This window comes from Oryctolagus cuniculus, chromosome 8 (assembly GCF_051225735.1).
Source record: "Oryctolagus cuniculus isolate XC-2025 breed Fujian yellow rabbit chromosome 8, ASM5122573v1, whole genome shotgun sequence".
NCBI lineage: Eukaryota > Metazoa > Chordata > Mammalia > Lagomorpha > Leporidae > Oryctolagus > Oryctolagus cuniculus.
In genome coordinates, this window is record NC_142874.1 from 110,673,695 (window position 1) to 110,698,750 (window position 25,056).

Below are 25,056 nucleotides of genomic sequence, written 5' to 3' on the forward strand. Positions count from 1 at the left end.
CCCCTCCTTGCCGTTTCAGGCTCCAAAGAGTTTTTTTTCCCCCTGTTGCTATGTTATTCTTTTACTCTCTCTTGAGACCACTGTTTCAGCTGCAACACTTATTCACTCACACCATGATTTCTGATATGATGTCCTGAAAGTTCACCACATCAGCCCAAGTTTCTCCTTCCTTCAGGCATTGTACATGTACAGTCGTAGTTATTTAATAATGCAAGGGATGATCAAAAATTGTACAGAAAATGTGAATTATGAAAAAAACTCATGGACATCAATTTTTTACACCATAATAAATTTATCTTTCAATTCTGGTTTCCCCAAATTTCTGAAGTCCCCTCATATACGTGCTCCATGCAACACATCCTGCTCCTTATCTCTATTATATTACCTTTGATAACTCCTTAAATTTAACCCCTCCAGAAATCATAAATGTAAAAGTTCTCTCAATGTGGTCCTTACTTATTGCTTTACTGTTTTTTCTCTCATCATATCCCTGTAAGAAATCTCAATTGCAGCTAAGCTTCTCATTTATTGTTCCACAATTAGTTTGACCAAAAACTAAGAGAGAGAGAGAGAGAGAGACAGAGAGAGAGAGAAGCCAGCTTTTTTCCTCTAATTCTTTAGGGCCTGCCCTTCTGTGACCAGGCAGTTTTCTAGAGCTTCAGCTCTCCCATCAGGGCTCACCCCCTCTCCTGAATCCCAGCCTTAGCCCTCTGCAGATTCACACATCTCACCATTAACTTCAGCATTACCTGAGCGAACCACAGTTCCACAGGCCACCTCCTACCACCAGCAGCTGTCTCTGGTTCCTTCTTATTCACTGGCCATCTAATATTTGATGGGTTCCCATATCTTCTCCATTCCTCATAATCCATTCATTCAGAGATCCTATTGGTTCTTCTGACAAAATGTATCTCACATGCTTCAATGTTTCCTTATGTTTATTGCCACAGTGTGGCACAAGCCAGCATCACTTGGAGAATTGCAACAATCTTCTAAGCTGTCACTCAAACATTCTCCATAAAGCAGCCATTCAAACCAACAAACAGGTTAGCGTTTCCCTGCTGCTTGAAACTGTTCCTAGTCTTTATCATGACCTGAAGACACAGCATGACAAGGTCTGCCTCTAACCCCATCTTGGGCTCTACTCCTTGTGCCATATTAGGTATGAGCCACACTGACCTTCTGTGGGTTCTCAGATGACACCACCAGGATTGTATAATGTACACCCCTTTCACTCAGAGCCACTGCACCCCACCGGCCTATTTTTCTTAACTGACCAGCTTCTTCTCTTTCAGGTCTCAGCTTTAAACTCAAAGAGTACTTTAGTAACAACCCTAAGTAATTTGCAGCCACCACTCCATTATTTTCTCTAACAGAGTCTTATTTATTGCCTTTATAGCACTCACTACCATGTCTAATTATTTTGTCACTTCGTTATTTTCTTGATATTGCAGTCCTTTTCAGAAATTCTCTCTCACCAACAATGAAATGTAAGCGTGGTGAAATCAGAGATGAGTTGTGCTTGTTTATCTTGCTTTTCCAGCCCTTAACACTGTACCTGAAGGTAATAGTTGCTCAGAAAGTGTTATTTAAGTAATTTAATGCTACTTTTGGTGTACAAATTAACCACTGCTTTAGACAATTGTTCACCTTTGTTGTCAGTTGATTTTAAAATATTTTGCTTACTCAATGCCTAGAAAAATATTGTAAATATACTGGGACCTCAATAAAATTTTTATTTGCTAGCATCAAAGAACCAGGAACCCTGACTTGTCAAATAGAGCATATGAGATGACCTTAGTGGAGGGGAGTTAGATTTGGTAGGAAATGGCTTATGACTTCTCGAATAAAAATCTGAATGGTGGTCAAGAACTTTAAATAAATAAAATTATAGGTAAAGACTGCCAAAGAAAACTATTCAGTTATGTAAAAGGATTGAATTAACTGTGTACAATTTTGTATAGATTTATCTGGAATTCAATATATTGTGAGAAAAATAGAATTATTCTCTCCTGGCTTAGCAAAGAAATCTATGCAAAGATCTGAAGGCCAGACTTAAGATGCACAGGCAGTTGTCTGACATGGAAGGAAAATTAGATTGCTTTTCTGATGAGCAGACACAGAATATAATCTTGAGGAGGGCACTGAGGCAGGGACTATAAATGATAGGATATGAAGGCAGGAAGAGCAAGGCTGGTCTATGATGAATGCAAGAGCCAAGATGTGTACAGAAACACCATCTAGTTAGGGAGAGGGACTTTATGTAATTTTCTTTGTTGATTTTCTTTTTCATGTGTTAGAGGAATGGAGGGGGTCTGGCTAGGTATTTCCTAGAGTGTCTTAAACTAAATAATTTATACTAACATCTTGAGAATGTGAATGCATTTGAAGTAAGTAAACTCTGCCACTTTGAGCGAATATGTTCCATATGTTGCATTCATTTCCCTTCTTCATGTGGTGGCACGGCTCTGGGAGCAAACGGACCTCATTACTCTCCAGCACTCATTAGGAAGCACTTGCGGACTTCCTGAGACTTAGAAGTAGAAAGGAATTGACGGAGTTTGCTCTTCCTCCAGGAGGACATCTCTTGTTGGCTTTCCTGTTGGGAGACATTTCAGTAGAATGCTTATTTATCTCTTTGAGATGTGAGTCCACTGCATTTTATAAGTAAAAAGCTTTTCTTTTAAAGCTAATCCTTGATTTTCTACATTAAAGGTCATTGTGACCAGGTTAAGTCCTAAGATTTCATGAATTGGCAAATGAGGCAAAATCAGTTTTTCAATGAATAAATCATAAACTATGACTGGAGAACATATTATATTTTACTTACATTTTTTCAGAATTAATTGTGTGATTTATTTCAGCAACAAGACTGGAATATTGAAGTTAAGGTATATAAAATAACAAGGATTATCCATTTCAATTATTGATTAATTACATTAAAAAACTTCTAACTAGATTTTTTGTGGAATATAATACATTCAAAATATCACTGAATTTTCAAATGTTAGCTTAAATATTTATTATTTGTATTAACTCATCACTTATTCTCTGTATATTTCTAAAGATTGTAGGCAATTTGCATTGAAAAACAAAACAAGACAAGAAAAAAAGCAGCACAAAAATCAGCTAATATTAACAGATATGGATTTAGTTGCAGGAAACATCAGTTCTGTAATGTGTGCCAAAGAGTGTCTGAGTACAATAATATCTTTTCTCATTCACTGGGTCTCTGATCCTTATAGCAATCCTTGATAGCCATTCTGGCTGGTTCATTCTATGTTAACCAGATGCAATACTATCTTGATAAATAAATGTATATTTAATATTAAGTATGCAGTATGACAGTACAGATGGAAGAAGTAGCTGAAGTACAAAGCTGTTAAATCATTTGTCTGAACACATTCAGCTCCTCAGTAACAGAGCAGAGCTAAGGCTTCAGAAGCCTGGACCAACTTCTTATGACTCACTTGCTTCACCAACCAATAGCATGTTCTGTCTGGAGTGCTCTGACTTAAACAAATTATCTTACAGGATATGCCGTGTTTTCTTGGCTGACCCTATCCATGGGCTAAGGCTACACCTGAGCTTTTGGCATATTTAAAATATGGTGTGTTTCTGTGTGTGTGTGTGTTGCTACATAAACAAACAGACTTTTGATTCTTACCCATTTAGAGAGAGTGAGTTCAAAGGTCTTTCACTGCTAGTTTTCTAGTCTATCCTGAGGAGAATACATGACATGCTGTTTCTATGCTCAAACCCTTAGGAATTTCAGTGTTTGCTGAACTATTCTATCTGCAGATTCCAATGCACTGCCCCTCAAATTCTCTGCTCCAGGGTGCCCACACCTCCCTTGCCTTATGCCTTTTGATAAAGTTGCCCGTGGAGCACCCAACCAAGTCATCACATAGATGGTCGGGAGTAATGGTGGGGTGTCTTACCCTTGACCCCCACTGTGGGTGAAGGGAAGGGTGAATCACCTCTGGCTGGTGAGATCCTTGATGAGTGCTACAGCCCAGCAGTGCGGAGCCCAGAATTCTGCTCTGGTGATTTCCTTGCTGCCTCCCATGCCTTGTGACCAGTCTTCTTATTCAACCCTCTAAGGATTACCATGGATTAATTTGCATGGGCTGTGTCCTACTGCAATGTTGATATACATGGCATCTAAGTGGTTCTGGGTTCTCTATTAATTTTTCATTATAAAAATTATATCTCTTCTGCATGCTAGTCATGGGTGTTTGAACAAATGTCTTAACCATTATTTTCTAAATGGGGTTTGAAGCACTTGCTACAGAACTAACAAGTATTACATGAAATAATCTGTGTGTAAAGCACCTGGCACCTGGCAGTAATTTTAAGTATTTTTAACAAAATTAGGACTGATTTTAGGGCACCGTTTCCTTCTGTCATGTTGCTGTTTATATGCTGTGTGCTCCCTCTTGAACACGTGTGTCGTTTTGGCCTCATTGTCATGGATTCCATTGCATTTATGCCCAACGTCAGAATTAAAAGAACGTTAGACTTGTGTTCATTGGCCAAGTAACTAATGTTGAAAATATTTGACTTTCCCATCAGCCAGGGAAAGGAGTTGATGACAGAACTAGCATTGGTCTGGGAATAGGCAATTATAAACATATGGGGTTTGTAGGATTTTTCTATTTTCCAGACAACTTCTTTTCCTCAAAATAGCATGGATCATTTAGCTCGTTAGATAAATTATGTTTTTTAGAGAAAAAAATGGAAATATAATAATGCTTGGAAGTTTAAGTTTCTCTTTTAATATCCTATTTTTGTAAGCAACTCTCAGTCCTCATTTCCATAATCAGGCAATAATGATCTAGACTATCTAAACGTCCTATAATGAATGCCTTTAGAGCTTGTGAATGAAACTGCTGAGCCCTTCCCAGAGGCGACATTCAGATTGGGAGTGTGGCCTGGTATGGCACGGAAAAGGCCATCAACATCAACACCCATGTGAAGCTGGTTGTTCGTGTTGTGACTTTGTCTTAATCTTGCTGGCTTTGGAAAGCCTGAACTTCCTGGCTTTTACATTTCCTCCACTGGCTATTGGGAAAAAAAAAAAGAAAAAATAACCATTTGAGAATACTGTCAACCTAGAATGTCAAGGAAGAAGGAAAGGGAGGGAAAATGGGGAAGAATGTGAGCCGTGTGTAGCTGAACCAGCACATTTACCCTTAACTGAAAGAAAGATAATGAAAATTTCAAAAAAAAAACCAGAACTCTTTTGAGAGATTCTAGACTTAGGGCAGGAAACACATAAAAATGAATCTGAAATGATTTGTAGTACTAGAAGTTAAAGGAGTGATACTGAAAAAAGCAAAAGCATGAGTATGTGGATATGTCAAATGGACCAAGAAGCCAACTGAAATCACTTCCAATAGATGAAGCTAGTACGATTTGAGCCCCAAAAATGGTAATGAAAAAGAGTGTCAGAGTACAGTTTAAGCCATAAATATATATGACATTACTGTTATAAATAAATGATTGAATAAATAATGAGTAGAGTAGACAAATCTGGAAGGCAGGATTCCAAACAGGTTATGTACATACTTTACCCTTAAACTGATGTACTGTCCTTTCCCACTTCTTAAACGTGAGCTGTGAATAGTAATTTTCTTATAAGGAGTATAGAAGGAAGATTAGAGGGGAAGTAAGTTTAGAAGGAGGCAAGCAGTCCCTTAATCAATTTATCAAAATTAAATCAACAGTGACAAGTCACGTTGATGGTATGATGAGAAGGGTACTTCACATCTGGGGTCTTTCCTCAAGCCCATACTTCCAGTCTGGTTGTGAGAAAAATGTCACACCTGAGATTTATTCTACTAAAACCTAACCAGTACACTGGCTCCTCCCGCGAGGCCCATGCGCTGTCGGCATGGGTGGGGCGATGGCGCTCTTCAGCAAGAAGCGCAGGAGACAAGTTTTGGTGAACATGTCCATTTACTAACGATCAAGCATAAGCTTGTAAAGGCAGGCAGAGGGGGCGTAGGTAATTCAAGGCAGCGCTAATGCTATAGAATAGAAAACCGATATTGGCGTCACTATACTTCTCCAATCAGTTTGAAGGTCATGTAGGCTACAGTAGCTTTCCTGATGAGCCTGGGCCACAGCAGGGACCAGTTTGCCTGATTGGCAGAAGGTGGGGTGGGGAGAAATGTTTCTGGGGTTCCCACTGCCTGCCAGCAGTCAGGCTAACCTTCTGCATGGGCTAGGCAGGCAGACTCAAGGGATCATTCCACACCAGAACCCCTCCAAATACCTATCTAGGTCATTGAAAACAAATAAGTCTGTTATTCCCCCCATTGTTTTTAAGTGGTATCTTTTTCCAATTGCTTTAAAATACATGTAATTAACTCTGCGTTACATGGAGAGTTCAGCCTATAGTGTGAGGTAGAGAGAGGAGAGAGAAAGAAAGAAAACAGAGGAAAAAGGAAAAAAATTGACAAAACAAAACCAAAAGGATATACACAGTAAAAAGTAACACTAGTTAACTGTCTCTCGACAATCAGAGGAGGTAGTGTAAAACTGTAAAACAGTATAGCTCTGCATACAGGCATATAGACTTACCTCTAAGGGTACAGCCGAAGAACTAATCATAGGGCTCCAAACCCATAAGAATCGGTGGTATAAACACCACCTTCACTGTTACAGTGATCAACTTAAATGTGAAAGGCAACAGATAGACCAGTTTAAGTTTAAAAGGTATGACATAAATAACATCAAATACCCCGTAAAAATGAGATAATTAAAAAAAGGAAGGAGAGACCAACATGAGAAGCAGTCCACACAGACTCCTAGAATGACTTTTGCAATAAATAACACTCTGACCTTAGAATCAACCCATAAGGCTTCCTGGTCAGGCTGAAAGGCCTGCAAGAGCATCTCAGGCATGGAAAGACAAGACTGCAGAAAAAAAAATCCTACACGGATGATCTCTGTGAGGCCTCAAAGGAAAGGAAGGGTCATCAAAGAAGGAGACACTCTTCTCTGAAGGGAGAGGAGAGCATCCTCTTTTGATTATGGTTGTGTCCAAATAACGATGGAGTCTATGGTCACCAAAGGCTTCCATAGCCCTGGCAGCCCACGACAAAAGCCTCAGATGATCACTGACATCATAAAAAGAGTGTTAATTGTTAAAGGAACGACAGTAGTCACTGTGCACTTGCTCCCCACGTAGGACCTCTGTCCCTATTGAATTGCAATATGAGAATCAACTGCAAATTCTCTTCCCAAACTGTACTCTATATGTTGTGTGTGGGCGTGGGAGCAAATTGTTGAAATCTATGATTAGCATAAAGATGGTACTCTATATATAAAGTCATACTAAAAATGATCCATAATGAAGAAGGATATGGGAGAGGGAATGGGAGGTGGGAAGGGAGTGGGGTGGCTCCTTTAGGAATACAGTTGTATACAGTAGACAACTGTATTCCTAAAGTTGTATCTATGTAAAAATGCATTCATTAAATAAATAAAAGAAAACAAACAAGTCTGATAAGCTGCCGCGGTCAAGAATTGTCAAAATAGACATGTTGACTAAGTATAATATGATACCCTAAGAAGGAGCCTGGAATGGAAGAAGACTATTAAAAACTAAGAAAATTTGAATAATGTGTGGACTTAAGTTAGTAACAGTATATTAATATTGGTTCATTAGTTACAACAAAAGTACCATGCTACTAATAGGAGATATGAAGCATAATTATATGGGATACTAAATCTCTGTGTTAGCTTTCCCATTTTTCTGTAAATCTAAAATTATTCTAAAATAGAAGTGTTTTTAATAGAACATAATCTTACCACTTTAAAAGAAATTAAAACCTCTCATTTGTATTCATTTTCAAAATGCTTCCAGAGTCCTTTATCTAAATATAAATATGATAAATGCCCCTGTTTTAATACCAAATAATGCTTACTACTTATGAATAATCCTTGACTAATTAGCAATTCCTGCTAATCTCTTTTCCTCAAGTATATCACAATTGCTTCTGTCAACAAAAAAAAGCCAACTCTTGACCTCAATGCTGGAAACTACAGATCTCTAGGAAGCCCCGTGGTGGATTCATAGTGCTTCAATAGCTCATGACGTTCAGGTTGGGGCCACTGGTCTTTCCCCAGGAGCACAAATGTGCTGCCACTGCTTCAAAGCAGGAACAGTGGACAAAATGGAGCAGTAGCCACATTTTTCTCCTTTCTGCTACCCCACCTTCTCTCATGGAGCTGTCTGCCTGAGTCTGCTTGCCCAGAATCCTAGCACTTGGCAGCAAATAGGCCCTGCTTTTCCAGTCTCTAGAAAAGCTCAGCCAGGAAGTGAGAAGTTGGGAGTAGTTGTCGATACATCCAGCTCGCAGCGTCTGTCACATCAAGAGTATTGGGCTTATTTCTATCATTCTTTGTAGGGGGTTCTGATTCTTCAGGACTTCCATAGCTGTAAGTCCCAGATGTTGTTTCAAGATGATGCTTCCAGCTGCACTTGGCTGTGGTCTTCTGTGTCCATCTAATTCTCTCTCATCTTTCACAGCCCCATTCTGGGCGTGCATGGGGCAGAAGGAGAGACAATAAAGCTGAGAAAATATCAGTGAAATTTTCACTGAGAAGCTCATTGATTTGACACTGACCTGATGAACAGAATAAGGGAGCACCTTTTTCTTTCTTTTTTTTTTTTTTTTTACATCAACAAAGGAAGTTTTCATTTTCCCATGAATTTCCATTGTCATTTTGTTTAACAGAAGCATTTTGTTATAGGCACCAATTATTATGGATTTGAGAGAACTCTGCTTTGTAAAGCTAAAATTGAGGCATACATTAGAGAAGTAGGAAAATTGTATTAAGGATTCAAGACAGACTATTTGTGATTGAAATTCTTCAGAACAGGCATGGAGGTCAACTCATTATACATATGGCTTAAAGGTGGAGAACTTGGCCTTGCATCCACAATGCTTGGATTTGATTTCCTGCTCTACCAGTGTTATGACTGTGCTTTGATTAGTGTCAGCATTTCTGTCCCTCAATTTCATCAACTGTGAAATGATAATAGAAGCAACTAAGATACTGTGTGGATTGAGTTAATGAGTGTAAGACTCATAAAAAATGCTTGATACATAGAAAACACCTAAATGTGAGCTTACTGTTATCATTAGCAGTAACAGTATCACAGAACATTAATATGTCCTCATGGTTTATACCTTTGAATACCAGATATTATTTTATTTATGTTTTTCTTTCTCTCTAACCTTAAATGTTGCCAGACAATTGAATCTAGAAATATAAAACCATTCCCTGGCCATCTTGCTAATGTTTTTGTATACATCTTTATTTTCTTTCAAAGAAGAAGGTTAAGCAGTGTAACTCACTCATTGGGTTTGGCTAAAGAAGTAGATTGACCTCAATTATTAATTTTGCTTCCCAGGAAACAAAGTCAGTTCACTGAGCTCTGCTGGCCTTTGCTTATCTATGAAAGCTCTAATATGGGTACCCGGATGTGTGTAGCAGCTTGTTTTTCATAGTTCCTCAACACTTGCAAGTGAACCTTTTCAGAGTTAAATCCCACTCATTACTGGAGATGCTTGCATAAACTCCGCTATTCAGGAGTGGTGTGAACATGTGTAACTGGAGAGTACAGATGTTTTGTAAATGGGGACAGATGCCTAGTGTTCTGAGGACATTAAAAATCCACTTATATCATAAAACCACATTTAGCTATTTAATGAGGCTTTTAGTTTCTTCCTTTGATATTAGGTGTACACAAAAGGAGAAACTGTTGAGGCATATCAAGAAGGAGTGGTTGCATTAGGCAAAGGAAGAATAATCTTTCCTTTGTTTTGAAGGTGGCAGCATACTCTGTTTCACTGTTTCATGAGTTTACTTCTAGTTTCCTTGTACTGAGTAGTAAGTACATCCTGAATGGTCCAATTGTATTTTTTGTTTGCTGACCAGGTAATGTTGAAATAAGAGGAGGAATTATCAAATAGATATGAGATTAGACTTATTATTGCCATTTATTCTCCTCTTTGAATAAAGATTTGTTTAGATCATTCCTAGTTGGGAGAAAGAATTGATTTTCTCATCTATTCCAAGGAATGTGCTTAAATCTGTTACCCAGTTGTAAAGTTTTAACCCCTACAAATTCTGCACATTACTTTCCAGACGCAAAAGAGTTCCAAATTTTGAAGCTTATGTAATTCAGGAGTCTTATGTAGGAAAAAGGATACAAGTTATGCATTAAAAATCAACTACGACTTTAGAATTAAAAAGAAGCTCACAACAAATTTATTAAAGCTGACAAATGCCCACAAACATAAAAAAATCCAAAATTTAAGACTGTTATGTATAAAATGTCCAATGCATCTGCTTTCCTGCCTTAATTGACTGCAAACTCATTGATTACCTCTGTCTTTGGCAGCTATTTTGTAAAACCATTTTTCTAAAAACATGAATCAGAAGATAATTAAATCTTTATCTGAGCCACAGATGTGCATATATTCTACCAAACTTAATCGAGATATATACCCTATACAAATTCCCCTTAACTGGTTGCCAAAAATATTATCAGCCTCTTGTACTTACTTGGCCCATGAAAAAGTGTGATAGTTGGTAAACTGGAATGGATAGAGGAGACTTAATGGTCTGTGGCTAAAATATATGTCTGTATAAGCATGTTGATACAGCTCATGAGGACCTTGGAAGACACCCATGTGACTGAACAACCTTGAAAATCAAGCGTCATTTGTTTCATAATTAATTTCTCTCTGAGGACAAAGCAATGATGGCACATTGACTGTTCATCTTACCAACAAAAAGATATATTACCTACACATTTTTGTCTCTTGGAGACTTCTAATTATTGGGTGACATTAACATGCTAGGATAAGGATAAGAAAAAAATGTTTTCATTAAAAAATAATGACGATAGCCAATATTTTTTTTTTACTTTTGTTAAATTTGATGTTTTATTTTTTTTTTACTTTTTTTTTATTATTTAATGAATATAAGTTTCCAAAGTACGAATAATGGATTACAATGGCTTCCCCCCCATACCGTCCCTCCCACCCACAACCCTCCCCTTTCCCACTCCCTCTCCCCTTCCATTCACATCAAGATTCATTTTCGATTATCTTAATATACAGAAGATCAGGTTAGTATACATTAAGTAAGGGTTAACAGTTTGCTCCCACACAGAAACATAAAGTGAAAAATAATAGATGATTTTTTTTTAATGATGATGAAATCAGATCAGACCTATTGTCATGTTTAATCCCAGTGAGAGTCAAGTTGGGAGTTGATAGTTTCTTTTCTTTTCTTTTTTTTTTTTTTTTTTTTTTTTTTTTTTTTTTTTTACAGAGGATCAGTTTAGTATGCATTAAGTAAAGATTTCAACAGTTTGCACCCCCATAGAAACACAAAGTGAAATATACTGTTTGAGTACTCGTTATAGCATTCAATTTCAATGCACAGCACATTAAGGACAGAGATCCTACATGAGGAGTAAGTGCACAGTGACTCCTGTTGTTGACTTTACCAATTGACACTCCTGTCTATGGCATCAGTAATCTCCCTATGCTCCAGTCATGAGTTTCCAAGGCTATGGAAGCCCTCTGAGTTCTCCGATTCTTATCTTATTTAGACAAGGTCATAGTCAAAGTGGAGGTTCTCTCCTCCCTTCAGAGAAAGGTACCTCCTTCTTTGAAGACCTGTTCTTTCCACTGAGATCTCACTCACAGAGATCTTTTGCCAGAGTGTCTTGGCTTTCCATGCCTGAAATACTCTCATGGGCTTTTCAGCCAGATCCAAATGCCTTTAGGGCTTATTCTGAGGCCAGAGTGGATAGCCAATATTTTTAAAACTTTATTTGCTTTTTAAACTAGACATTAGCCAAAGTCTAGTGTGTACTACATATTAAGTCTAAATCACTATAGTATCCACAGAAGGAACTGTGAAAATATTCATGAATTATTTATTCACATACTTCAAGCAGGCTGAACAAGTGTTTGTATTTATTTAAAGATTATATTTTGATTATGGATAGTGACCTTGAACTTATGAAACTTGATCTTTTACAAGTGCATTTGAATTTCCCAAGTCTCATATTAAGAAAACAGAATTGAGACATTAATACAGAAATCACTCTAAGTCTTAAAACATATCTTATACAAACTAAAATGAATCTGTTGGAAATGAACTATAAAGAAAGGAGTGAATTATTAATGGCTAAATTCTCTCCCCTGATTGGGAAGTCATTGTTAACCACAATGTTACTGACAATCCAGAGTTTAAGGAATCCTGTGGCAGACATCCATGTTATACACACACACAAAAAGCTGTGGCGTGTGAGTGTAGCTAGCCTCAGTAGAAGTCCTATTCCCTCCTTGTAGCATGAGGAAGCCCAAAATATGGATTCCCAAAACAGAGCAGTTTTCAAATTCTGGCCCAGCTACTTGATGGCTGTGTCCATCTTGTGTGACTAGATCAGCGTTGAAGCTGTAGCTTCCTCTCTCTGAACACTGTATGTACTCTGTAGGATAGCTTCAAGAATAAGTTAGACCCACAAAGTACCAGGCTGTCCTTCTGGCACTTTATGGCCAATTGGTACATGTTAACTCCTTTTTTGCTTTTCTCCACACTCCCTTTTCAATGGAGCACCCATCTTCAGTATACATCCCTGCCTTCATTATGTAAGTACTTGGGATCATTTACAGTGCACCAGGGATTTTGCCAGGTGGGGAAGATTGACTAAGATGGCTAAGACATGGTGCTCCATCCCCAGGAGTTCGTACATGAGTGGAGAACAGAAGAAACCCAAGTGTAAGGAGGTAAATATTGCCACAGGGTGTCCAATAGTATCAGAAGGAGTTCCCTCATTCTGTGTGAATGAGGTCTGTTATATCCAAGCCTCCCATTTCAGGAGACGTCATTTCATGTGTTTCTATTTCAGATCTGTCTTATATTTCTGTTACTCGATCCATTGAGAATTCTCCACTTCCACTCTCCATCAGAAGCCTATGTTTGCTTCTACTGCCCTCCACACAGGGGTAGCTCAGTCTAGTGGCTTCAATATTGATTATGTTCTCTCAATTAAAAAAAATAAATAAAGTTGAATATGCAGTTCGGTGTAAGCATATTTATTTGTTTATATGTTTTTCCATTGTACTTTTAGTATAAAACATACAGAAAATATCAATTATTAAGACTGGATCATTATATTAGCCAAATCTATTATGAATATATAGATTCCTGAAAGACTCTTAATAAAAATAGTAAGGTTTAACTTCTTGCATAGAGTTAGAGATTGCTTGAAACCTAGAGGAATTTGAAAATGCAACACAAATAAATTGATGTAAACTTTATAGATAGCACAGTTAAATCTCAATGGCAACATTTATCTCATCACACTCTAGTTTCTTCTCTTCTCGTATGAATGGCACCTAGCATGACCATTAGTCATTCCTTTGCAACATTGGCTCCTAGGCTTCTGTGTCCTCCTTTGAGATGCAGCTTGCAAAGAGTATTGCTTCTAAAGGACTTGGTTTATATCAAAATAAAAAAAAAATTTCCTAGGTAGAGGCTTCCTCATCAATCCATTGTTTGCAGTGTGGGAGACATGTCAATAGCATAACCCTTTGGAAAACTGAACACTTCTTAAAATTCCCAATGAAGCCACTACAAGAAGGCATTTGTGTAAATTTTCATCTTCTCTCTTTAGATTTTCAGTTGCTAAGCGTTTCTCTTTGACAATGAGAAAGCTTGTCTCTGATTACTTCAGGACACTGTCATTCTGGGGGAAAACCATGCATCAAGGAAAACAGCTGCCGTATCATGCTCATGTCATCCCCCTATAGTGTGAGGAAGTTTGCACCGGGGAGACACGTAGCAGAAGCAATTGTATTTTTAAAAATATTAATTTTATTACTGAAGAATAGTGAAATTCGTATTTAAATGAAAGGCGTATTTAATTTGAGGCTTTTTTTTTCAAAATCTGTAACATTTCATAAAAATGACTCTTTTGGTGACCATGATCACTGAGATAAGTTATAAGATTAGGCAGAATATGCATGCCCTACAGTTGACCCTCACTCAGTGCTAGGTCTATCAACAAAACAGCAGGTGTACATATATATTTTAAAAAGTCATGCTGCATTTTTAGTTTTGCCTACTTTTTGTCAGGCTTCATTACATTGTTCTTCTTTCAGTATACCCCATGGAATGGGCTTATGCTTGAATTACCAGCATTGTCTTGAATTTCTTGGAAGGAATCTTTTGAAACCATTTGCCCAATTCTTAACAGTTCGTTCCTTAACGTTGAATGCAGTCACCCACCACTTTACTGCACCAGGCACCCAGAGACTACATTACAGTCCATAAGCTCATAGCACAAAGACAACGGTAAGATCTCTCCTCTCAAGTCCTTTGCCTGTTGGGACTCCTCCTCTTCCCTAGGCAGTCTCCATCCTCAGTGAGGATAACCTGACACTCTGGCATACACACTGAACTGAGGGTGCCAGGGCCAATCACACTTTAAAAATTACTAATATTGGATCAATTTTTTAAATGCTATAAAAGTGATATAAAATCAAACTGTAACATTCTCTTCTAAAACCCAGAGGAAATCTTATCCCCTCTGGATGGTCATACCCCTGTCTGAAGACCCTGGGCTCTAAGTGTGATGGAGCACATATGACATTAGAGGTACGTGACCACTGTCCAGGGTGTAGGACCTCCCACTTGCTGCACTGGTCTTACCACTTCACAACAAACTTGGCTTCTCAGAGTTCTTCTGGGGCTGTTTAAGATGATAGCTGTGTGATTTCAGTTAGTCTAACTCTACCATTGGGTCATTGAAACTTTCTATCTATCTAATGTCTTATAAAAAGATTACAAACTGAGTCATGTTTTGAGATTGACATAATCAACTACTACATTATTGTAGCATTCAGTTCCTGTGAATCTTCAGAGATGTCATTTCTCTATTCTAACTCTGTCTATTGTCTATCTATGTGTCTATCTCCCTACTATCATATATATTTTGTCTTTTCATGATTGCATTACTAAAAGAGATAGTGCCTTTAAAATGTTTTAGTATTTTGTTAGTTAGCTTGAGGTAGTTTTTATTATTACTGTATTTGTTTCCTAGCTATAGTATCAATTTCTATCCTCACTGGATATTTGTTATTTAGTGCAGGGTAGTCTAGAAAAAAACAAAATAACTAATGAGTATAGATATTCATTTTGAGAGATTTCATTGAATAAAAACTTAAGGATATTATGATAGTTTATCAAAAATATAATGAAATTAAATGTGAACATACTATTCAAAAAATTTCATGTTTAATAAGTACCTATGCTGGCCAGCGCCATGGCTCACTAGGCTAATCCTCCGCCTGCAGCGCCAGTACTCCGGGTTCTAGTCCCGGTTGGGGCACCAGTTCTGTCCCAGTTGCCTGTCTTCCAGGCCAGCTCTCTGCTGTGGCCCGGGAGAGCAGTGGATGATGGCTCAAGTGCTTGGGCCCTGCACCTGCATGGGAGACCAGGAGAAGAACCTGGCTCCTGGCTTTGGATCAGTGCAGCACGCCAGCCATGGTGGCCATTTGAGAGGTGAGCCAATGGAAGGAAGACCTTTCTCTCTGTCTCTCTCTCTCACTGTCTAACTCTGCCTGTCCAAAAAAAAAAAAAAAAAAGTACCTATGCTAATGTTTCATAAGCTACTTAAGGAAATATTAAAGTTGTACAGTCAGTATGGACTTTGATTCATTTATATTTACTACTAAAAAAAAAGGTTTGGTTCATGATTGTGAAAATAACAATACACATTATATGAAGGTTCAGGAATAGATAATTATATCATTAAATATCAAATAAATGCACACTTCAAAGTTTTAGACACTTCTTTTGATGTTAAACTGGCTTGATAATAATCCTGTCTTTTGTACCTACATAAAATAAAATGTAGAATACTCTCATAATGAAAGAAGAAACACCTATGTCTTCATAATAGTAAACTGAATTATTCCTGAATTTAATAAGTCTGTTATTTCAGGTGATTGCAGTACTTAAAGATGCTTATATTATATACTTTATTTTTCAATTATGCATGTATATGTATTGATAGAAACACTGTATATGTTTGTTATATTTATTTAATTCTTTTAAGAGACCAATTTGAATCATTTAGAGTTGAGAGTAGAGTTTAGTATGCAATAGAATAGGGTGACTATCCTTTAATAAAGAAGTCAGGAAGTTTGTATGTTCATTTTTTTAAGATTGAGATTTATTTGAAAGGCAGAGTTAGAGAGAAAAGAGACAGAGAAAGAGAGATCTTCCATCCATTGGTTCACTCCCCCAAAGGGCTGTAATGGCCAGGACTAGCCCAGGCTGAACCAGGAGCTCCTTCTGGTTCACCCATGGGGTGCAGGGACCCAAGCACTTGGGCCATCCTCCACTGCTTTCCCAGGCACATTAGCAGGGAGCTGGACCAAAGGTGGAGCAGCTGGGACTCAAACCAATGGCCATATGGGATACCATAGTCCCAGGTGGCAGCATTACTCACTATTCTACAACGCCGGCCTTCTATATTCATTTTTTAAACAATGTATTCACAACAGGTGTACTATTCAATTTGGGATGGTATAGTCAGCCATTATTGTGACATTGCAGTTAATATCAATTACTATTGATTCCATTATCTCTTAAAATGTAGGAAAATGTTCATTTTTTGCTTCTTTTATTACTTGAACATTTGATTTTTGTAATTGTAACTATAACATATTAAAAATTTATTTTCTAACAATAAAAATTATAAGCTCATTGCTAATAGTAGTAATTAGAGTTCATTCATACATGAAAGTTAGTTCGAGCTTGGCCTTCTAATTTCTGATCTTACGTAATACATTTATTTCCTTGTATAAATCTAAAATACTTGCTATCACACAAGCATTTTACTATTTTGAAGCTACTCCAGGTATGTCCCTTACGAGGTATTAATAGAACAGCAATTTTAAAGCTGTTCCCTCCATCTCCATTATAATGTTTCTGTCACATTATGGCCATTTTCTCCACAACCTTGAATTTTTCTCCATTGGCCAAGCTTTATGATTTAAGGTGTCACCTCTGTGAAAGCATTAAAGGAACTGTGTAAAAACATGAAATGAAAAATTGACATGGCACTCAATCTCCACCAAGCAGTTCAACCAACCACACTCCCAAATGTTTCAATGCTTGTTGAAATATTATGAAGGATGACTGCTGGAGGAGGGGGCTGGAGTTTTACTTTGACAAAGAACTTCAAGAAATAGAGCATTTGTATATATTTTGCAGGAACATAGCATGTCTGTGAATGAGGAAAATATTTTATTTGACTTTTTTTTTTTGGCTTGAAATTTCAGAATCATGATGCTGTTTTATATATTTTCCAAGATAAAATACTCAATAAAATATGTTTTGTGCACATGTTAATTTTATATGAACTGTGAAACTACTCTTTGGTGACTTCTCTCACATTAAATGCAGTGAGATACAGTTGATTTCTGTATAATACACTGCCTGCACCTAGAGGATTTTTATAATCACCCTCTATCATATATTTGTATAAATTCATCAAGTGATAAATACCTAGAAAAAGTATTGCTTTATAGATCAAATTAAGAAAATTGACATCTAGTTACATCCATAAAAATAAAATGCCGATTTCCAGTGCAACAAATATTTTGGTAGATTCTTAAAGTTGTTGATGTCATTCCTTAGATGAAATTATGCCTTCCTTCTTGTGAAACTGCAAGTATTTATGTATTTTCAAATATAAAATTGACTTATAATTTTAATGAAAATGACATAAAATAGTGTTTGTGCTAAGGATATTAACCAAAATTGCAAAAAAATGAATAATTTAAAAATTTGTTGAAGCAGAAAATTTGTGTTTCATATTTTTCACAATCATTAACCTTGTGATGTTTTATTCATTAAAAATAAAGATGTAGTAGAAGGTGAATAGTTTGTCCAGGGTAGTTGTGCATGATTTAAGGTAACCTCTGGTATACATTTTCTTTCATTTCCTCAAGTCTACATTATTTCACAGCCATGGGGTGATTTCAAAGAATTGTCAATTTGGTCAGATCTAACTGTGCAAGTCAGTGATGCTTGTCATACCTTTGAATTGCCAAGCATGTATCTGCTGCCTGGAAAAAGGCGGCCACAGATCTGGATGTCTGAAGCACCTGGGGACCCTCTGCAACTCCAGTTCCAACTCTCTACTGGAAGCTGTGCCTTCATATTTGTGATATAAATTATATGAATAGGAACCAACCCACATTGGCAGCCCCTCTGTTCCCTTTAGTCCCTCCTCTGCATTTTGTTTAGTAAAGAAAGCAGGAAATTAACAAATTATTGCTTACGTAAAAATTAGTGATAGTGTTATGAATAAACTAAATTAGATGCTATTCATAGGGAATATATAAATATATATTATAAATATATATATTATTCATAGGGAATAATAAACATAGGCAATGACTCATCCAGTAAGAGTACCTGTTTGTTGGAAGTTTTATATCCCTGAGTCATATTGATCCCTTAGTGAAGAAAACTGCCCCAAGAAGCATTTTTCTTTAATGGAATTTAGAATTTGACATGGGCAATTAAAAATTAAAAGAGCCCATTTCAGGAACTGCATTCAGTGACATTCTTAGTTAACTCAAGACTTCTTACTACTTTATCTTTCCTAAGATTGAACTGGCAATGGAAAAGCCATAGGCTCCAGAACTGAATAGACTTGGGTTCCAAATCTATTATTTTTTCAGGAGTATAGATGTGAGAAAAAAAGTGTTCAATTTATTGATTCCCATCTTCTTCTTCTTTAAAATAAGCAAATATTATCAGTATCATAGGATTATTGTGAGAACTAGACAATACAACATATGCAGAATTCTTGTTTCTAGTAGATACTTAATCAGTAGAAGTTAGATCTGACTTCCTTCTCTGCCACTAATCTCTTGCAGGACCTGGGCCCTTTATTAAACTCTTGTTCCTGAGTTTCTGATCTATAAAATGAGGATCTTGAACATAATAATCTTTGTGTTTTTTTCTGTTGTGTTTTTAGAAGTATTTGAGTGAAATGAGCTAAGGGGCAGAGGGTGGGGGGATGTCAGAAATACTTTTTTAAAAATTTAAGCTTGTATATATTATGTTTTCAAAAATATGCTCATGACATGAATTAGCTACTTCTGACATGCTGGGTACTCTGTGGTATTACAGAATAGATAAGTAAGATGCAGTTTTTAATCTATGTTAGAGTTCAGATTTACTAACCTGGAAATCTTGACAAGCCAAGACACATTGGATGGGGAGAACAGATCTGAGGTCTGGCATAATTCCTGAGCTTATTGGAGCCACACCAAGGGTCAGGACGTAAGCCCAACAAACCACCAGCTTACAGAGTTCATTGAACATTAAGATAGTGCCCTCATGGCCAAGAGATTCAGGGGGTGTTTAACAAAGGTTTTCCAAGAGTTTCTGATAGATGTCTAGAATGTAGATAGTAGTGAATATACATGGATATTGTTAGCATTGATGTATGACCATCCAGATTGCAGTGAGTGCACACAGATCCTAGTAAAACTAGAGACTCCAAAGAGAGCCAAACAGGAAGTGAAGCAGAGTTTGCCCAGACCAGAGGGTTGGGCAAGACATAACTCAGGACTGCCAGGTACTCAGTTTACTGCACTGGAGCTACCATCAGGGAGAGGGAGAAGGAGCTTCCTGAACTGACCCAGACTCTGGCAGAAAGATATTGAGGGTATTTAAATACTACCTGCCCTGTGTTTGAATAATCTACATCAAGCATATTTGTAGGGACAATTCTGAGGAAAAAAGGAATTTATTAATTTTTTAAATGTTCATTTTATTGGAAAGGTAGACAGACAGCAAGACAGAGAGATCCCTCCATCCACTGACTCACTCATGGAATACCTAAGACATTCTGATATGGAATAAGGGGCTGTACCAGACCAAACTCAGGAGCCAGAAACTCAATCTGAGAGATCACATGGGTGGTAGAGACTCAAGAAATTAAGCCGTTATCTGCTGCTTGAACCAGGCACTCCTACATGGAAGTGTTGCCAACACTGCTGTACCAAACATCTCCCCTCCTCCAACTCCCAACCCCCAAACAAAAGAATTTAAAAACAAGACAGCGAAGAGGACTGTCACCAGTACTCTTCTAAGCTTACTGTTCAGGAGGGCTAGGATAGTCTGCGTACAAAGAAAAGTTAGGGAGGATCATCAGAAATTTGCTCAAAGAAGCATTCCAAAGGAGGACATGGACACATTTGGCTGAAAGCACTTATGAACAAGGTTTGGCGAGACAGGGAGAATTTGAATGGGGTTTTGTGGGTGTTTTTTGGCTTTTTTAAAATTGTCATTTTTAATTAGTTTTTAATAGATTAAATATGCTTTGTAGATACTATTCTAAGAACATGCAGATATTCCCTTCCTCCCTCACATCCATCCTCCTTTCTTCTCCCTTTTATTTTTAGTTTTTGAGATAACATATTTTAAATTTCTGTTACAGTAAAAAGGCTTCATACTTCCCCAAATAAGAAGTTTAACAAGTAAAAAACAAAAAGACCCTAATTTGGTGAGACTGTAGACAATAGCTACAGACATTTTTCAAAAGAGGAAATCCAGATGGCCAACAGACACATGAAAGAATGTTCAGGATCACTAGCTGTCAGGGAAATGCAAATCAAAACTACAATGAGGTTTCACTTCACCCGAGTTCAAATGGCCCTCCCTCAGAAATCAACAAACAACAAATGCTGGCAAGGATATGGGGGAAAAAGGTACCCTAATCCACCATTGGTGGGAATGTAAACTGGTAAAACCACTACGGAAGACAGTATGGAGATACCTCAAAAATCTGAGTATAGACCTACTATATGACTCAGCCATCCCACTCCTGGGAATTTATCCAAGGGAAATGAAATCAGCATATGAAAGAGTTATCTGCACCCCCGTGTTTATTGCAGCTGAATTCACAATAGCTAAGACATGGAATCCACCTAAATGCCCATCAACCAAAAACTGGATAAAGAAATTATGGGATATGTACACTATGGAATACTAAACAGCAGTAAAATAAAAATGAAATCCAGTCATTTTGCAACAATAGATAGAATTAAAAAGGAGAGAATGTTCCAACATGGGAAGCAGTCCTCACAGCAGACTCATAGAATGACAAATGCTCTAAACAGCACTCTGACCTCAGAATCAACCTTTAAGACATTCCAATCTGGCTAAAAAGTCCATGAGAGCATTTCAGGCATAGAAAGCCAAGACACTGTGGCAAAAAATGTTCTAAATGGAGGATTTCTCTGAGTGAGACCCCAGTGGAAAGAAGAGGCCATCAAAGAAGGATACACTTTGCTCTAAAGGGAGAAGAGAACTTCCACTTTGCTTATGGCCTTGTCTAAATACTGACGGAGTTTGTGGACTCAAAAGGCTTCTGTAGCCTAGGTAGTATATATCAAGAGCCTCGGGTTATCACTGATGTCATACATAAGAGTGTTAATTGTTAAATTAACAATAGGAGCCACTGCGCACTAACTCCTGTGTAGGACCTCTGTTCTCAGTGAGCTCTATTATAAGAGTTAACTGTAAAACTAGTTCTCAAACATTTTTTATGTGTGTGTGCAAATTGTTGAAATCTTTACTTAGTATAGAGTTGGTTTTCTGTGTATAAAGTTAATTGAAAATGAATCTTAATGGAGAATGGGACTGGCAAGTGGAGAGGGAGGAGGAGGAGGAGTGGGAGTGTGGGTGGGAGGGCGGGCATGGTGGAAAGTATAATTATATTCCTAAAGTTGTACTTATAAAATTTGTATTCCTTAAAAAATAAATTAAAAAATAATAATTGAATGGAAAAATGACCATTTTACCCATATACAGTAAATTTTAAAGTAATCACAGATCATTAAAACTGCAGCAGTATAACATTCTTAACCACTGGTTTTATAAAGGTATAGACCAAAGTTTTACAAAACTATGTTTGCAGCAATACTGATACACACATTCCTTTTTTTTGGCTTGTTTTATTTAAATTTCAAACCCCCCATATAAGGGAGAACATATGATATTTGTCTTTCTGGGTCTGGCTTATTTCATTCAACATGATGTCCTCCAGTTGCATCCATTTTTCTGCAAATGGTAGAATTTCATCCTTTTGCAAAGCTGAATAATGTTCCATTGTGTATATATACCACATTTTCTTTATATATTCATCTGATGACGGGCACCTGGGTTGATTCCAAATTTTGGCTACTGTGAACAGTGCTGCTATAAACATGGTGGTGCAGGTATCTCTTTGATACATTGTATTCAAGTGTTTTGAGTATATACCCAGTAGTGGGATTGCTGGATCATATGACAAATCTAATTCTACATTGTTTTTTCTTTTAAGATGTGTGTATTTATTTGAAAGGCAGAGTTACAGAGAGGCAGAGGCAGAGAGGTAAAGAGAGAGAGTGAGAGAGAGAGAGAGGTCTCCCATCCCCTGGTTTACTCTCCAGATAGCCACAAAGACCAGAGTTACATTGATCCAAACCAGGAGCCAGGAGATTCCTCTGGGTCTTCCACATGGCTGCAGGGTCCCAAGGACTTGGGCCATCTTCTACTGCTTTCCCAGGCCATAAAGCCCCCATTTATAGATTTTTAAGAAATCTCCACACTGTTTTCCACAATGGATGTACTAATTTGCATTCCTACCAGCAGTATGTATGTGTTTCCCTTCTCCAGCATTTGTTACTCTCTGTGTTTTGGATTTTAGCCAGTCTGACAGGGGTCATGTGATACCTCATTGTGATTCTGAGTTGCATTTCCCTGGTGTCTAGTGATGTTGAGCATTTTTTCATACAGTGTTGCCATTTGTATTTCTTCTTTTGAGAGCTATTAATATCTTTTGCCCATTTCTCAACTGGATTGGTTGTTTTTCTGTTGTTGAATTTTTTAAGTTGCTGACATATTTGAAATATCAATCCTTTGTCAGATATCTGGTTTGCAAATTTTTTTGCATTCTGTTGGATGTCTCTTTGCTCTATTTGCCATTTCTTTTACTGTGCAAAGCTTCTGAATTTGGTATAGTCTCATTTATTTAGTTTTCCTTTTGTTGTCTGTGCTTCGGGGACATTGGTGTGGGGGATGAGTCATCGTGTCTTGGAATGTTTCCCTACATTTTCTTTCAACAACTTTTAAGTCTTAGGTCTAAAATTTAGTTCTTTGATCCATTGATTTTTTTTTTGATACAACTTATTTTTTTATTTTTTTAATTTTTTTTAACTTTTATTTAATGAATATAAATTTCCAAAGTACAGCTTATGGATTACAATGGCTTCCCCCCCATACCTTCCCTCCTACCCGCAACCCTCCCCTTTCCCACTCCCTCTCCCCTTTCATTCACATCAAGATTCATTTTCGATTCTCTTTATATACAGAAGATCAGTTTAGTATACATTAAGTAAAGATTTCAACAGTTTTCTCCCACACAGAAACATAAAGTAGATGATTTTTTAAATGATGATGAAATCAGATCAGACCTATTGTCATGTTTAATCCCAGTGAGAGTCAAGTTGGGAATTGGTAATTTCTTTCTTTCTTTCTTTTTTTTTTTTTTTTTTTTTTTTTACAGAAGATCAGTTTAGTATACATTAAGTAAAGATTTCAACAGTTTGCACCCCCATAGAAACACAAAGTGAAATATACTGTTTGAGTACTCGTTGTAGCATTAAATCTCAATGTACAGCACATTAAGGACAAAGATCCTACATGAGGAGTAAGTGCACAGTGACTCCTGTTGTTGACTTAACAAATTGACACTCTTGTTTATGGCATCAGTAATCAACCTAGGCTCTTGTCATGAGCTGCTAAGGCTATGGAAGCCCCCTGAGTTCACTGACTCTGATAATTTTTGACAAGGCCATGGTCAAAGTGGAAGTTCTCTCCTCCCTTCAGAGAAAGGTACCTCCTTCTTTGATGACCCGTTCTTTCCACTGGGATCTCACTCACGGAGATCTTTCATTTAGGTTTTTTTTTTTTTTTTCCCCCAAGAGTGTCTTGGCTTTCCATGCCTGTAATACTCTCATGGGCTTTTCAGCCAGATCTGCATGCCTTAAGGGTTGATTCTGAGGCCAGAGTGCTGTTTAGGACATCTGCCATTCTATGGGTCTGCTGTGTATCTCACTTCCCATGTTGGATCGTTCTCTCCCTTTTTTATTCTATCAGCTAGTATTTGCAGACACTATTCTTGTTTATGTGATCCCTTTGGTTCTTAGTCCTATCATTATGATCAATTGTGAACAGAAATTGATCACTGGGACTAGTGAGATGGCATTGGTGCATGCCACCTCGATGGGATTGAATTTGAATCTCCTGGTATGTTTCTAACTCTACCGTTTGAGGTAAATCAGCTTGAGCATGTCCCGAATTGATCCATTGATTTTTGTATATGGGAAGAGATACAGGTCTAATTTCATTCATATATGTATATGTGTGTGTGTGTGTATATATATATATATATAAAATCCAGTTTTGCTTGCATCATTTATTGAAGAGACTATCCTTATTCCACTGTATGGTCAGAGAATTTTTTTTAAAAATCAAAAATCAGTTGGCTGTATGTATGTGGATCAATTTCTGGGCTTTTATTCTGTTCCATTTGTCTATGTATCAGGTTTTATGCCAGTTTTAATTACTATAGTTTTGTAGTATGCTTTTAAGACAGGTATTGTGATGTCTCAGCTTAATTTTTCTTGTTCAGCATTGCTTTGACTATTCTGGGTCTTTTGTAATTCCATATGAACTTTAGGATTGCTTTTTCTAGTTCTATAAAGAATGTCATTGGTATTTTGATAGGGATTACATTGAATCTGTAGGTAGTATAGACATTTTAACAATGCTGATTCTTCCGATCCATGAGCAAGGAATATATTTCCATTTTTTATGTCCTTGATGAATGCTTTCATCAATGTTTGATAATTTTCATTGTAGACATCCTCACTT

At 37.2% G+C, this 25,056-nt stretch overlaps 1 protein-coding gene across 15 annotated transcripts in view; it reads left to right on the plus strand.

The window, feature by feature from the left end:
• The window catches only part of ARHGAP24 (Rho GTPase activating protein 24), an 867,261-nt gene that overhangs the window by 718,439 nt on the left and 123,766 nt on the right, over positions 1-25,056 (plus strand). For 2 of the 15 annotated variants that reach the window (XM_089303134.1, XM_089303135.1), the window contains exon 1: positions 14,327-14,400. The exons of the other annotated variants lie outside the window; for them this stretch is intronic. The gene's annotated coding sequence lies outside the window, so the exon portion shown is untranslated. Of the gene's footprint in view, positions 1-14,326; positions 14,401-25,056 lie in introns of those variants that run through there. 15 annotated transcript variants of the gene reach the window in all.